This window comes from Argentina silus (assembly GCF_951799395.1).
Source record: "Argentina silus genome assembly, chromosome: X".
In the NCBI taxonomy this organism is placed as follows: domain Eukaryota; kingdom Metazoa; phylum Chordata; class Actinopteri; order Argentiniformes; family Argentinidae; genus Argentina; species Argentina silus.
This window is the reverse complement of record NC_139653.1, coordinates 53,205,586-53,213,085: the sequence shown is the minus strand read 5'-3', so window position 1 is coordinate 53,213,085 and position 7,500 is coordinate 53,205,586. Positions and strand designations below refer to the sequence as shown.

Sequence of the window (7,500 nt, the reverse complement as noted above, 5' to 3'; positions counted from 1 at the left end):
CTTCCCGCTGCTCCGGCCTTCTCCATCTGCAGCTGAGCTAGGCAGGATCCTCTGGGAGCACTAAAGATCCTGACCATCTAATTTCTGGTGCCTCTGGAGACCCAAGATTAATATGTTTACTTGCTCTGCTTGGCAGGCCGGCCAGAGACAGTTCTGGGAAGAGATGTGAGGACACCACTCTGGCTCAGCCGCCTCCTCCCTGTGGTGTGTCTCTCACTGATGAGATTAGAAAATTCTATCACTATACAGCTGCTGGTGTTACAACACGTTACGATTGTTTAACATTGCATTGATGGGGCATTGAGGTACTGTGTAGGCCTGCACACATACAGCCAATGAATTGAACATGAAACATGGTTCTGAGAGTAGTGAGACAGTCTTCAGGCAGATGGATGTTTGTCTCCTCTAGTGAGGGAAGAGAAAATAGTAGGATAGATCTTGAACATGACAGATAAAGTGAATCCATAGAGATATTGAAAGACATGAAACATAGAAAGCAAGATATAAAACATAGACAGGATGAGAGACAGTCAACATGATGACTGTCTCTCAGGCTGAGCCTAATATCTAATGGACGTCATGGAGAACACTACCGTCATTTTTTCCCCAATAATACAACTGTGCAAATTGGTTGGCTACCGTGCGTCATAATAAATGGAATCATTCATTACTGGCATAGAGCACATGCTCAGTGTCCAGTACTTACTGAACATATTTTTTATTTAACCTCTATTTTAGCAGGGAGTCCCATTGAGACCAAGGTCTCTTTCACAAGGGAGCCCTGCATACACACAGTTCACAACCATACACAATGCACATACACAATTACAACATAATAAAACACAAACTAGAAAAACAAACACATTTTTTTAACAAAGAGGTCCTCAGTCAGAACTTTAAACTGCCCGAGCGTCACCATATCAACCAACTGAAACGATATGATAAAATCTAACAGATAGTACTGCTAACATGTAACAGGCAGGTAAAGCATCTTCCTTAGGGAATCTCATAGGGAAGCGCCCCATAGCCATAGGTTAATGATTGAAATATGCACATGCTTTTTATTCACATACAAAACCCACCCCTAATGCATCTTATCCTCTTCTGCTATTTGACTCATTTCTGCCTAAAAACCAGACTAAATTGTTTAGGTCCTCTGTGGCTCAGTTGGTAGAGCATGGCGCTAACAATGCTAAGGTTGTGGGTTCGATGCCCGCTGGGACCATACATACTAATAAATGTATGTACTCATTGCAATTTAAGTCATTTTGGATAAAAGCGTCAGCTAAATGGCGTAAATTTCAGACCAAATTAAACTGTGTCTAACATTAGAAATATAATGATCAGATGCAAAGTATTTGATAGGTAACACATTGAAGTTGTGTGTGGATATGCTCAGATCATAGTTCAGAATAACATAGTACACATGACAAGGAGATAAAGTCAACAATAATCAAATTAAAGCAGAATTTGGGACCGTCCTGCTTAAGAGGATATGCAGTGTGCCACAGTTATATATATATACGCCATTTAGCTGACGCTTTTATCCAAAGCGACTTACATTGCATTGAGTGCATACATGTATCAGTATGTATGGTCCCAGTGGGCATCGTACCCACAACCTAAGCATTGTTAGCGCCATGATCTACCAACTGAGCCACAGAGGACCAGAGGACCCCAGAGGACCCCAGAGGACCCCAGTGGACCACAGAGAACCAAAGAGGACCACAGAGGACCACAGAGTGCCACAGAGGCCCACAGAGGACCACAGAGAACCAGAGAGGACCACAGAGGACCACAGAGTGCCACAGAGGCCCACAGAGGACCATAGAGGACCACACAGAGGACCACAGAGGACCACAGAGGGCCACAGAGGACCACACAGAGGACCACAGAGGGCCACAGAGGACCACAGAGGACCACAGAGGACCACAGAGGGCCACAGAGGACCACACAGAGGACCACAGAGGACCACAGAGGACCACAGAGGGCCACAGTGGACCACACAGAGGACCACAGGGGACCACAGAGGACCACAGAGGACCAGAGGACCAGAGCTGTAATTTCCAGGCTCAGTCCATGTTCAGTCACACACATAGTTCACCCTCTGGGTGTTCACCTCTTCTCCACTAGAGAGAGGTGTGGAACCAGGTTTACCCTCAGATGAGAGGTTGTTTTTAAAAGGTTGTTTTTGATTAGCAGTATAGTAGGCCTGGGAGTCTTGCTGAGTTCCCCACCGTCCCCACAGTCTTTCAATGTGCCAGATGGTGGAGCATTTTCACTTTATTCTCTAAATATCATTCATCTTATCCATGATGTTCCATCATTCAGGAGATTGTGGTTTTCCATTAGGGTTGACCGAATGGATGACCTCGTTTTTTTTTTTTTTTTTATTAATTTCAGTTCATTCAGAGAGATAACAGAATGTTTTATTCAAAAATTGTCATTCAAGATAAATTAAGTTTTTTAAATGATTGAATTGCAAGTTCAATTCCTCTCATTAGTTGAAATGGAATTGCAAACGCAAACCCTAATTTCCAGTCAACAGATCTACCTCAGATCAAAGTAGATTGATTTGACTGAGCTTTGTGATTATCCTAGATTTACAATGGCAGCTCAAAGAGGCACAACTTATTTTATTGGTATCTTTGGTGGTAATGTTTTCAGGTGAGCTGAGCTCATTGTTGGTGTTTGAGTCTGCAGCTAAGCCCCCTGTGACCCACATGAGGGGCTTCAGGACAGAGACCCTCTCTCCCTCTCTCACTCTCTCTCCCTCTCCCTATCTCCCTCTCTCTCTCCCTCTCTCCCTCTCTCTTTCCCTCTCTCCCTCTCTCTCTCTTTCCCTCTCTCATTCTCTCTCTCTCCCTCTCTCTCCCTCTCTCTCCCCCTCTCTCCCTCTCTCTCCCTCTATCTCCCTCTCTCTCCCTCTCTCTCCCCCTCTCTATCCCTCTCTTTCTCTCTCCCTCTCTCTCTCCCTCTCTCTCTCCCTCTTTCTCCCCCTCTCTCCCTCTCTCTCCCTGTCTCCCTCTCTCTCTCCCTCTCTCTCCCTCTTTCTCCCCCTCTCTCCCTCTCTCTCTCCCTCTCTATCCCCCTCTCTCTCTCTCCTTCTCTCTCTCCCTCTCTCCCTCTGCTTCCTGTATGAACTATGCCTCGGACATGCCATCTGCCAGTGGATGGTCATCTCCAAGACCTCCTCCCATACTGCCAAGAACCTTGGGGTGATCCTTGACAACCACTTATCCTGTGTGGCGAACATCACAGCGACATCACGCTCCTGTAGATTCTTCCTCTACAACATCAGAAGGATACGTCCATTCCTTACGAGAGAAGCAGCACAACTTTTGGTCCAAACACTTGTGACCTCTCGCCTTGACTACTGCAACACACTCTTGGCCGGTCTCCCCGCCTCCACCATCAGGCCTCTGCGGCTCATCCAGAACGCTGCCGCCCGTCTGGTGTTCAATCTCCCCAAATTCTCCCATGTCACTCCCCTCCTCCGCACCCTTCACTGGCTCCCAGTAGCAGCTCGCATCAGATTCAAGACCCTGATGCTCGCCTACCGGGCAGCAAAGGGAACAGCCCCTCCCTACTTGCAAGCAATTGTCAGCCCCCAAACCCCCCCTGCCCAATCACTCCTCTCTTCCACCTCGGCTGGCCGCCTGGCACCGCTGCCTCTACGTGGATGCAGCAGTCGCGCTACTCGGTCACGGCTTTTCACTGTCCTGGCGCCTTGCTGGTGGAACGAGCTTCTCACTGCTGTGTCACTACCCATCTTCCGCCGCAGATTGAAGACCCATCTCTTCAGGCTACATCTTTTTTTTTTTTTTATCTCTTTTTATTCACCAGAGATAACCAAAATACATACTTACAGGAAATACATTTGTTTTACTCTTACAATAGAACCCCCCCTGTCCACCCTCCCACCCTCATCAGAACTTCTGTGCGTCTCAGTATATCAGTCAAACAAAAGACAGTAGTAAGTCACAAGTACACTTATTGCCACATCATACCAAATAAAATAATAAAATAAATATATAAACAATCCAGCAATAAAACCAGTGGTACATAAAACAATATGGCAGACTCAGGCCTTGGCCATCAAACCAACTTAGTGCTTTGCATGTCATTAGGGAATCTCAGGAAGAGACTTAAGTTTTTCAAAATATGTGATCAATGGGTTCTAAGCTGATCTTTCACCAGTAAGTGAGTTTCTTGCAAAAAAGCAATTTCACATTTAAATTTTTTTAAATGTGCAAATATTCTTGCTCGTTTCACAGGTCCATTCATCCCCTTTACATTCCAGCTTATAAACCTGACAGCTTCACCCAAGTTTTGATTAAGCCTACTATTATTCATAACAAACTTAAAACTGATAGGCCATAAGTACTTAACAAAACTGACTCACAATGAAAACCCATGACGCACCTCCCCATACCCTTAACCCTCCCCCTCATACAACAAAAACCCAAACTGAAACCCATAGCGCATGAACTGCCTATGTCTAAATCCCAAAATGGGATAAACTGCAGGCTCGCTAAAGATGCCTTACCGGTAAACATCCTTTAAGAACTATTTTATCTACAAAGATCCCAACATCTGTCATTGAATTTACATCCTTATGTAAGTGACATATATTTTACAAAATAATTAAAGCAACTGTGCTTTTATCAAACAGCAAAATACTTAGTTATCATGCAGTCAAGGTCGATTCCTCTGAGTTCGCATTAAGTCCACCACCTCCTTTCACTCGATGGACCGAATGCGCTTGTTGTAGAATTCCTGTGCTTCATCAGGTGACTCAAAGGTAAGTGTCTCTTCCCCCAGAATCACTCTCAGGTGGGCTGGATATATCAGGCGGAACTTCACTCCCTTCTCATACAACGCTTGTTTAACTCCGTTGAAAGCACTGCGTTTTTTTGCCAAGATAGCACTCAGGTCGGGATAAAACCGGAGTTTAGCATCGTGGAACTTAACCTCATGGTTCCTTGCCCAACGTAGCTTCAGGCTACATCTTAACGGTCCCTCCTGAAGACCTCTTCATCCCCACTACCCTCCTGTACAAGTTTCTCTCCTGTTAAAAAAAAAAAAAGAAGTTTTTTTTCCTTCTTCTAGCACTGTGACTGCCAATGGCCCCTGGTCCGAGCATTGATTACTTTATCTTATGATGACTGATGGATAGATGATTCACTTACTTAAACAAATGTATTTGTTGTAAGTTGCTTTGGATAAAGGCGTCTGCTAAATGTCGTAAATGTAATGTCACAGTTTATCTGAGGGAACCTCTTTCCCCTCCCCCTAACATCATAGTTTATCTGAGGGAACCTCTTTCCCCTCCCCCTAACATCATAGTTTATCTGAGGGAACCTCTTTCCCCCTCTTTCCACTCCCCCAGCCTCTCTGCTTACCCCCCCCCACCCCCCATCTGTTTCCCTCCACCTAATCACCTCCCCCATGTGAGCCCGTCTCCTCCCCCCTCACCCTCACCCTAACATCTCATCTGAGCCTTTTTGCCCTGAGCAGCTTTAAAGGTGATCAGTTATGCCCTCGCCTTCACCAGGTCACCAACATACACCCTCCCCATGGACTATACCTACACCCCCTTCTGCTCAGTGGCACTGCACTCCACTGCACTCCACTGACACTGCTCTCTTGCACTTTAGACTTTACTACACTTTACTTTATACCTACTGCTGCTACAATAACTCTGTGTATTCTGTATATTTTTATTTTACTGTATTTATTGTTATTTACTGCTACTACTTGTAGTGCTTATATTTATGTTTACGTTTGTTGATTGGTGTTGTAGAGCTGCTCTGCCTCAAGCCTTTCGTTGCGTTGTGAACTTGTTGATGATGTAATGACAAATAAACGTGAACTATTGATCGCTGTCCCTGCACGCCAACCATGGTGCATCACATGACCTGACATCCACCAGCCAACATGCTAATGTAATGAAGACTGTAATAAAGACTGTAATGAAGATTGTAATAAAGACTGTAATGAAGACTGTAATAAAGACTGTAATGAAGACTGTAATAAAGACTGTAATAAAGACTGTAATGAATACTGTAATAAAGACTGTAATAAAGACTGTAATGAAGACTGTAATAAAGACTGTAATTCAGAAACACATTGTTTGTTTGGGATGAAAATGAAGCGTGATTGAATGAGTGTTTTTCACTCCACATCAGGTGTGCTCTTCCCGTTGGTTCGTCTCTAGCTACAGTAACAGAAACCCCGCTAAGAGAGGGTCTCAGAGAGAAAGGAGAGCGGTAGGATCTGTTCATATGATGCACCTCAACATCTGCTCACAATCTGGAGGATTATGAAACATTGTGAGGGGTCATACACAAACATACACACATGAGAAACACTAGGTGTGTGTGTGTGTGTGTGTGTGTGTGTGTGTGTGTGTGTGAGGTGCGTGTGTGTGTGTGTGTGTGTGTGTGGTGCGTGTGTGTGTGTGTGTGTGTGGTGCGTGTGTGTATGTGAGGGGGGGTGCTGGCATTAGGTTATTTTCTAATCTGTGGGATTAAGGCTTCTAAAGTTAAATCTGGATCGCACATAAGGCCCCGTAGGTCAGAGTTTAAAGCAGGACTTGAGATGTAAAGGTGAGAGGTAGGGAGAGGTGAGAGGTAGGGAGAGGTGAGAGGTAGGGAGAGGAGAGAGGTAGGGAGAGGTGAGAGGTAGGGAGAGGAGAGAGGTAGGGAGAGGAGAGAGGTAGGGAGAGGAGAGAGGTAGGGAGAGGAGAGAGGTAGGGAGAGGTGAGAGGTAGGGAGAGGAGAGAGGTAGGGAGAGGAGAGAGGTAGGGAGAGGTGAGAGGTAGGGAGAGGAGAGAGGTAGGGAGAGGTGAGAGGTAGGGAGAGGAGAGAGGTAGGGAGAGGAGAGAGGTAGGGAGAGGTGAGAGGTAGGGAGAGGAGAGAGGTAGGGAGAGGAGAGAGGTAGGGAGAGGTGAGAGGTAGGGAGAGGAGAGAGGTAGGGAGAGGTGAGAGGTAGGGAGAGGTGAGAGGTAGGGAGAGGAGAGAGGTAGGGAGAGGTGAGAGGTAGGGAGAGGTGAGAGGTAGGGAGAGGAGAGAGGTAGGGAGAGGAGAGAGGTAGGGAGAGGTGAGAGGTAGGGAGAGGAGAGAGGTAGGGAGAGGTGAGAGGTAGGGAGAGGTGAGAGGTAGGGAGAGGTGAGAGGTAGGGAGAGGAGAGAGGTAGGGAGAGGTGAGAGGTAGGGAGAGGAGAGAGGTAGGGAGAGGAGAGAGGTAGGGAGAGGAGAGAGGTAGGGAGAGGTGAGAGGTAGGGAGAGGAGAGAGGTAGGGAGAGGAGAGAGGTAGGGAGAGGTGAGAGGTAGGGAGAGCAGAGGTGAGAGGGGAGGTTAAAGGGACTTGAGCCATGTTCCAATGCTTGATATAAAACATCCTTCCCTCCTCCTTTCTTCGAAAACAAGAACAAGAGAGAGAATGAGAGAAAGAGAGAAAGAGAGAAAGAGAGGGAGAGCAAGAGAGCGACCCGTCT

General features: G+C 46.3%; 1 protein-coding gene across 1 annotated transcript in view; it reads right to left on the bottom strand.

The window, feature by feature from the left end:
• The window catches only part of LOC310822446 (cone cGMP-specific 3',5'-cyclic phosphodiesterase subunit alpha'-like), a gene marked incomplete at both ends in the record, with an annotated part of 33,561 nt that overhangs the window by 85 nt on the left and 25,976 nt on the right, over positions 1-7,500 (bottom strand). The window lies entirely within an intron of this gene.